At 35.1% G+C, this 9267-nt stretch overlaps 1 protein-coding gene and 1 long non-coding RNA gene across 2 annotated transcripts in view; both read right to left on the bottom strand.

The window, feature by feature from the left end:
- The window catches only part of LOC106882675 (uncharacterized), a 48493-nt gene that overhangs the window by 14509 nt on the left and 24717 nt on the right, over positions 1-9267 (bottom strand). The gene's annotated exons all lie outside the window — the stretch shown is intronic.
- The window catches only part of LOC128250707 (uncharacterized), a 19224-nt gene continuing 13074 nt past the window's right edge, over positions 3118-9267 (bottom strand). Inside the window, exon 2 of the long non-coding RNA XR_008266712.1 lies at positions 3118-3252. This is a non-coding gene — a long non-coding RNA (uncharacterized LOC128250707). The remainder of the gene's footprint in view (positions 3253-9267) is intronic.

Genomic DNA, 9267 nt, shown 5'->3' with positions numbered 1-9267 from the left:
TACTTACAAAAGGCAACATATCAGGTCAAAATACAGCTTAGATGGTCAGTTCATCTCTCACGTATGAGTGATATCAGAATCCCGAAACAACTCCTTTTTGGCCAATTCTCAACAGAAAGGTCGTATACCTGCTGTAGTAATCTTACTGTAGTAATCTTACTTTTAAGTACTAGGCTTAGAAAACATAAATAAATATTGGGGTCGATTTGTTCGACTAAAATTTCTTTAAGGGCGTACCTCGGCATGGCCGCAGTCTAATGACTGAAACAAGCAAAAGACGGGAGATTAAGATTTACAACGTCTTAAGGAAAACATAACTGTCGATACATTCATTTCGCTGGAAAATAAATGAGGCCGATGATCTGCTACGTCCGGCAACAAAAATATGAAATTGATTATTTATCGCACAACGTGACAAATAACCGATATTTAGAACTCAATATATATTCCTGTAAATTCAAAAGGAAAACAACGAGTCCAAGTTTATTTGGTCTGACTATACAATTTGAACGATCACAGAATACATTTAGAAAGCAAAACAAAAGAGGAGAGTTTGGTCGTAAAATATTTAGTCTATTATAAATACTATATATATATATATATACTAAAATTTACAAAGGAAAGTTATACAATCTCTGTAAATTTGACAATGAAATCTGCTAATACGGTTTCCCTTACATAACTGGGGTTTCCTATTGTTAATGAAACGCGCGCAAGATGACATATTGGAATAGTTTATGAAAAATCCCTCCTGTTACGTATTGCGTCATGTATATGTGTCTGTCTGTGTACATATGTATATACATATACATAAATATATATGTGTGTTTTTATGTGTGTGTGTATGCATGTATATATATATATATATATATATATATGCCATGTGGTCTGGCATATACATATGGAAAGATTTTCATATGAAAGTCTTTTTAACGTTGACCTCGACAGACTTCAGCCATATCTCTGCTATATTCTTGGGATATTTTTTGCTTGTAAAATTGATTGATTGCGGTTTTGTTTTTGGTGGGTTTTTTTTTTGTAATGGGGTAATGTTCTCATTCTTCTATTGAAAAAATGGCATAAGAAACAGCTGTAACAAACTGACAATTATCCATCGTCTGTTATTATTCATATATATATATATATATATATATATATATATATATATATATATATAACTGCGTTGCTGTTGATACAATGTTCCAAAATAATACTTCTACTACTTTTACTTGATACTTTTAACAAATGTTTAAAAAGCAACGACATCCGGCTCCTTTGATGCGTTATACAGATTAAACTTTCTTGACAATCGACACTGTTTAAAGAAAAAGTTTTTGATCATAAATAAAAATCTGAGCTATAGACTTCTAAAGGACGTATTTACTGCGTTTCTTTTGAAATCAGTACACATTTTAAACCATACATCAGATTAACTTCAAATAATTTTAAATAAAGGTGTTACCAACAAATGTACACTTTTTGCATTCAACCCAGAATCTCTCACACAACTTTGTCACTTTTTATTTAAATTTAAATTGAATAACAGGAGCCGAGCTTCAAAATCTAATAGCGAATAATATATTTTGCCAAACCTACAACTATCTGTGTCTACCACGCATTCCCGAAGCATACAAAATATTTTATTTTCCAAAACCTCTTTCCTACATAGTATATATGAGTGTGTGAGTGTGGGTGTGAAACCACAAGTAATGTACTACACGTACACATGCACACATGTATAAGTACATATATATTACACATGCATTCAAAAGCACATATACACATACACACACACACACCACATACGCACTACATATACACAAATACATAACACATGCACACACATATCTGTATATACATATATATATACTTGTAAATATACACACCTCTCTCTCTCTCTCTCTCTCTATATATATATATATATATATATATATATATATATATATATTACACATGTATAGAAAGCATACATTCACATACAAGCACATACCATACACAAACTAGTATTTACATATATATACACAAATGTCGGTAGACAAATAGATAGATAATAGTACAGACACACACACACACACACATACATACACACGCACATACATACATACATACATAGGTACGTACATGCATACATATACACATACATACATACATAGGTACGTACATACATACATATACACATACATATATACATGCAATCATACATACATACATGAGATAATGAATATTTATGTATTACTCCTGATCAGTTGAATTGTGGCAATCAATAAAAACTGCTTTTACTATTGTCAATATGTATTGCCAAAATGTTGCTTTGTTGTCTGCTCAAAGTTGTTATTGTTGCTTTAGTTCCTGGTCAGCTTTGATCTTACAGACATATGATCAAAAGACAGCGTGTATTGCTAGAATCGCATTAACCAATACATTGCCTTTTTTGAAGACATACGGGCATGATTTGAAGAAGATCTGCCATCTATTTCTAGCAGGTTAAATGGTCGTGTAGAGGCACTGTCGTAGGCTTTGTGTGGGTACGTGAGCACATGTGACTAATACAATGTCATATTCTCAGGGTTAATCTAATCAAGAAAAAAAATGATAGAGAAAGATCGAATCCTACATGGCGCAGAATATTCATAACTGAAGCGAGAAAGGTTAATATCATATGACCGGAAGCAGTAAAAAGCGCAACCAGCAGAAAATAGAGGCGTCGATTTTGCTGCCCAAAGTAGTCGGGAGCAAAAGAGGAACTGGTATTGATTCACGGATTGAGTTATCTGTTCTTTTTATGCTGATCAACAGTTATGACAAGCGTGTGCCCGACCTGAAATATCATCATTCGGATCAAACTTCTAAAAAGCCCAAAGTGGGATCTGTATGTAGTCAATCGACTTGTTAAAAATATCAGTCAAATCTCCCAGAAAACCCCGTCTACCATCTTTAAAACATTAGGACAACGTATCTCTGAAAGCAGACACAGCTAGAACATCCTTGAGTAGACTTCTGATCAGTCAAAGCTGTTAAACAACTACAAACTTTCGGCAAATAGTCGAATTGTCACCGTTTTACCTGCGTAATTCTGTGAAACACAATTCAAAATAAAAAATCATTTTAGATAAGGCCTCACGAAGATATGTCTTTATTATTATTATGTGTTTGGTCTTTTCTTTGTATTTGTACAAGTTGACTCCAAGACTCATCCAGAGACCTCAAGAGGCAACAAGTTAGAAGTTCAAGTTGGAGTTATGATTAGGGTGTCTGTCAAAACAAGAAAATTAGAAGTTTGTTTTAAAAGTAATTTGATTATACGATGATATTGTGATTTTAAGATGACAGTGAAAGGTGTTTGCTATTATGTACATTCAAAAATACTTTTGACAATGTTTGCAGATTAAAATGTTTGGGGGATTACACAGACAATATTTTTCTTGGGTATTAGCAGTTCTTATAGGACTATTTTTTGAATTTCTTCCATTTTAAAATTTCCTGGTGTTTGAGATATGTAGCAATCAACCCCCTTTGCAATTATTCCTAAGGCACTTATGACAACAAGTAAGTTTTTGTCTTGAGGTTCCACATTTTGCCAATTTCTATTCCAAGGTATTTATACTTGCTCAGTTTTTGGTGGGTCTTGACAGGTACATTTATGTCGATTGAGATAGTCATATCGACGAGGAGACATGATTTTTGTTTGAAATCTTTCAATATAACGTCTCGCCTATTTGCATCTATTATTATTATTATTATTGAGTGAGAGAGTAGCGCATGTCATCTAAGTGACACTGGAGTACAAATATACGAAGCCTAATACACCCATCATGACTACCCGGCTGATAAGGGTTCACCAGGCACATGCATCACAACCATATGTACGCGATATGGTGATCTCATATCAAGATACATAACGCATGACCTTGCCGGTGGGCCCGGTTAAGATTTTCTTCAAAAGGTCCCTGAATAAGGGTTGTTTCAGGATGTTGAACGAAACACCCATGTTTTCAGGGGTGAATTATTCAAACCCCTGAGAATCTCTCACAACACATGGCAGAGATGCACATATCGTCAGCTACTGAGGGACATGCCTCGACTGGTTAAGGTCAAACAACTGACAAATAAATATGTGGTACTGAGCAGAATATTTGCTGTTGCCCATTTTCTTTCCAAGACAAAACCAGAAACCATGGGAGCCTCTGCTTGGTATTGTGTCAGGGCATTCATTATTATTATTATTATTATTATTATTATTATTATTATTATTATTATTATTATTATTATTATTATTAAGGTAGCACGCTGGATGAAATGCTTAATGTATTTCGCCCGTCGCTACGTTCTGAGTTCAAATTCCACCGAGGTCGACTTTGCCTTTCATCCTTTTGAGGGTCGATAAATTAGGTACAAGCCAAGTACCTGGGTCGACTTGTCTCCTCCCCCTCAAAAATACTTGGCCTTCAACTCTGCAACATAAAACCTGTTCATGTGTTATGCTGTGATCTCAATCTCTTATATTATAGGGTTCAAGAAAGATTTAGAAAATGGCTGATTTCAGGAATATTTGGCTCCTATTTCTTGTAGCAGATCAACTGACCTTGTAGAAGAAGCTCCGCCGCAACATAGATGCTTTACTGCTATTACAACATCTGCAGGTGGATTTGCTCATATACGTTTATTTTTCTCTCCATAGACTTCAAGCTGCTAAAATATCTTTAGAAATAAAATTGTCCTGGTAATGTTCACATATTCCACAGCTGGCAATATATTGTTTGGAAGCTGGCCTTCTGAGTTTTCTTTTATTCAATAGATCTGAAAAATAATCAGCCTATTCTCTTCATAGTTCTTTATATCTTTTTAAGGCCATTCAATGTGTTTATGCACAAGCCGTACAAACGATAGTACAGCCAGCGCAAAGGTGGTCGTCTTATTGCATAAATGTATCGCATTTTATTCTTGTGTATTGCTTTTGTTGCTCTTTTATAAATGTTTTCTATTAAGCACATTTTGTCTTCACAAAGTGAGCGAATCTGCTTGTTACGTAGGTTAGTTTCTTTCCATTGCTTCGTAAATAAATATATCACACGGCCTTACGTGAACGGAACGAGTCTCTATGCGGTAATTCGATCTGCTCAAAATGATAACCAAATCCCTCTCAAATCACACCGAACTGTCCTTTTCTTTTTCTTTCTTTTTTTTTTTTTCTTAACAAAAAGAAAAGATAGAATTGAGGGTGAAAACTTTGAGCATCGTAATCCTACAAACACTACTTCTAACATAGAATCGGTATTGTTACGGCTAGAAATCTGCTCAGACAGACCTGAACTGATACAAAACAACAATAACAAGAAAAATCAATTAAATTCAAATAAAGTCCAAACAGAATTGAACGTCATACCAAAATCTATCATAATTTTACATTGAACAACGTAATGGCGCTGTCATTAAGAAATCCTTTCTTCAGAACCACGTCGTTTCGCGTTCGAGCCTACTTTGCGACACTAAAGTCAAGTGTATTCTATTATACCCCCGGGTCGACCTTACTTTTGAGTGAAATTTTGTAAGAGAACTGTCACCGACCTTTTTTGTTTTTGACTGGTACACTGAATTCGTTGACCGGTTTAACTTAACAGTGTCAAATATACGGCCTGCAATAATGTCTAGTGCCGCAAGAGGGCAACTATTTTTCTTTTAATTTTAAAATATTCTGTATTTTACGACTAGCATACGTTCAGAGTCAAAGCTCAGCTAGAGTCGTGATTAATACCGATTGGGCACATTAGTTTACCTAAGAGAACAAGCTGTGTTGTCAACCAATCTAAAAGAAATTATGACTCCATATACTCTATATTGAAACATATTTTCCCGTCATTTTATATATACATGCCAACTCAAACGGAAGTTGCTTTTTCGTACCCAAATCGAGTTTGAATGTATTCTAGTGATATGAACGATATTGAAAACATTGCAGCTAAAATACTATAATCTTTCTATCAAACATTGGACTTCTCAAGAGTTGTCTGCATTCATTCCGACAATTTTTTTCTCCGTTCTCACTCAGATGACTTTTATTTAATAGTAATTTACATATAGCATATGGATGAGTTTTACCCGTATACTTCTGTTCACATTTTGCTAAAACCTTATATCGTTGAAATGTGTCATCGTTGTGTCTTTTCTACTGTAGACACAAGGCCCGAAATTTTGGGGGAGAGAGTCAGTCGATTAGATTAGTTGGCAAATAGTTATACAAAATGACCACAAAATATAGAAAAAATATATTATTGTGAGGAAGAATTTTAACGTTTCGGGCAGAAACATTCATCGAAGAAATGCAAAGTAGTACTGATATTCCTTTCTACTCTAGGCACAAGGCCCGAAATTTTGGGGGAGGGGGACGGGCGATTAAATCGACCCCCGTACGCAACTGATATTTAATTTATTGACCCCGAAAGGATGAAAGGCAAATTCGACCTCAGCGGAATTTGAACTCAGGACGTAAAGACAGACGAAATACCGCTAAGCATTTCGCCCAGCGTGCTAACGCTTCTGCCATCTCGCCGCTTTTCTTTTCTATCAGTATTTTTATGGACACTGCTCTGATGAACTTTCAAGTTTAGTATCCTCTGATAAAGACCTTTTCTTTTCAGGCACATCGTGTTTTTTTTTATTTCTTTTTTTCTCTGGTGAGCTTCCTGTTGGTCATAATTCTTTTTATTTTCATAGCTTCGTTCCTCAAACTTCTGCTCTGTAGAACTTACAACCATCCCCTAGTTTACCACTGATCTATCCAAGATATTCATTCCTTTAAGCTTTCTGTCAATCGATAGCTTTTAACTTTGTTGGCACCTTCTATTCATTTTTTATAGTCCATTACGATACAGTGTCTTCAAACCTTGCTTGAGGCAGAATATTTTTTTAAAATGCACCTCATATTTTTTACTTCTTGATTCATTTACTTGGGCCAACATCATAAATAGGATCTTTTAATAACAAATGCTTCGATACAATTCGTTAGATCTAGTATATGCTTCAACCCATCCCGCAAAACCAAACGTGCTTGATACCACTAGTTTCATGGATCAAGGGATGTGAGCTAGCTTTTGCAGGATCTACTGAGTTGAACGCATTCAGGTCATGTATCTGATCGCAGGACGATTTCTTCCCACTAATCTCGGACATCCTTAAATCAGTTACGGGCATTAATTCTCTCCCGTTGACTAAACACGAAAAAAAAAACGATCTAATGGATTGAATCAGAGAAAAATAAAAATAACTTGGAGAAAATATACTGTAAAACCATTTGAAAAGAAAATATTCTGTAAAAAAACACACGTATAAAAGCATTATAAAAGTGCTTCTTTTTTTTCTTTTAAATAAAATAGGTTGGAAATAAATGTTATTTTAGAACCAAACGTCGTAAAAGTGGAAACATAAAATGATAGAATTCGTATAACATTTTACCAGTACACCTACGTAATCTTGTTGCTTTAGTTAAAGGTTTCCTCAAAAGAATTTTCCAATTATAATAAGTGCTTTCCTCTAAACAATAAATTCATCGTGAAGAACAATTATCAGAAGGCAATAAAATAAAAACACAGTTATTTGGTAAAGTCTACTTTTGAAAGCTTTCGAAATAAAGTCTAGAAAAAGAAAAAATATAAGGAAGATACCGTTGAGAAATGTGAAATATCACGAGATTATGTGAGATTATGAGGGAACTTCTATGTGGTAGGTCAATCTGCTAAAAATAGCAGTGAAATTATATCCTGCCGTCATAATGGTAATATCACGAGACTAGGAGCTTCTATGTGGTAAGCTAAACTGCTAGAAATAGCTGTGAAATTATACCCTGCGGTCACAGTGGGAATATAATAGATACTGTTGCCTAATGTACTCTTCGCCAGAAAATGTAGTGACGGTTGTGGTTGGAATGTCTTTCATCAAAGATCTAATCGATCAAGGACGAACAGAAATTAAACAACAGTGTTATTATAAACACACACTGGGAAATACAATAAATAAAAATCAGAAAGATTCGCACTGCAGGTCACCTTGGTCCCGGTAAGTTACATGGTTCGCTTCTTCCCCCTTCTCCTTTCGTGTTGGGACAAAAGGAAGTGGAAAATACTTGCATTTAGTAGACATCCACTTTCCCAGAACCAATAGATACAATAAAAATCTTTAACAGACACACGATTAAAATTACATGTGTATGTGAATGTATATGCGTGTGTGTGTGTGCCTGTCTGTCTGTGTTTGTGTTTGCCCCCACCAGCACTTGACAACCGATGTTGGTTTGTTTACATCCCCGTGACTTAACGGTTCGACAAAAAGAAACCGATAGAATAAATGTCAGGCCTAAGAATACTTAAAGGTGGTGCCCCAGCATGGCTGCAGTCTAATAACAGATACAAGTAAAAGATAAAAAAATCAAAAATGTATTTGTAAAAAAAGGGAAATAAAAATCTTCGAAAACAATTTAGAGTTCGCCGAAGAATTAGGAGAGTCTTGAGTTCTTCGACTCAAAGCTTAACGCGATTTTCATGTCGTATGAGTGACTGAGATCACAGCACTGCAACCCAATGAGAAGGACGCAGGTCCGTAGCATGGTTAGCTAGTGCTGAGGCTCATTTGCAGTTAAGTGGACGGAGAAACGTGAAATGATAATTTTTTTATTTTTTTTTTACTCAAGAACACAATGAATCGCCTGGTCAGGAAATGGAAACAGTGATCTTAGGATCACGAATGCAATACCTTAATCGTTAGACCAAGCGCCTTCACTTCATAAGCAACAGTTATTGATGATTTTCATTATGGAAAACAGATTTAAAGCCAAAGAAACTACTTCGTTTCTTAATTAAGCAATTTCTTATTCAACAAATCAGTGTAATTAACTACAAATGAAATATTGGAGGAAGAGTCGATGTAATTAACCTCATCACTCATGCTATTCATCTTCGAACCATTGAGAAAACCTGTGCATAGACATGTTAAAAATAGCAGTAAAATCGCCTACAAATCACCTGTATCATTCTTAACAAAATGTAGTTTGGAGCATCGTAGTCCTAGATATCCAAGCCCAAGACAAAATGGTCAGAGTCGGAATTCGCTGGATTAAATTGATCTAGGACTAGTCAAAATTACCCGAGATCTTGTGGCCAATCCAGGAAAACATGATGCACACACACACACACACACACACACACACACACATCCTACTAACGATAAGATGGTTATTAAATTATTTATTATAGTCTCCTTGAACTTGGACCAAGTCCA

The sequence above is a fragment of the Octopus bimaculoides genome, chromosome 24 (assembly GCF_001194135.2).
Source record: "Octopus bimaculoides isolate UCB-OBI-ISO-001 chromosome 24, ASM119413v2, whole genome shotgun sequence".
Lineage (NCBI taxonomy): Eukaryota > Metazoa > Mollusca > Cephalopoda > Octopoda > Octopodidae > Octopus > Octopus bimaculoides.
The sequence above is the reverse complement of the archived record's forward strand: the minus strand, read 5'-3'. Positions and strand labels throughout refer to the sequence as shown.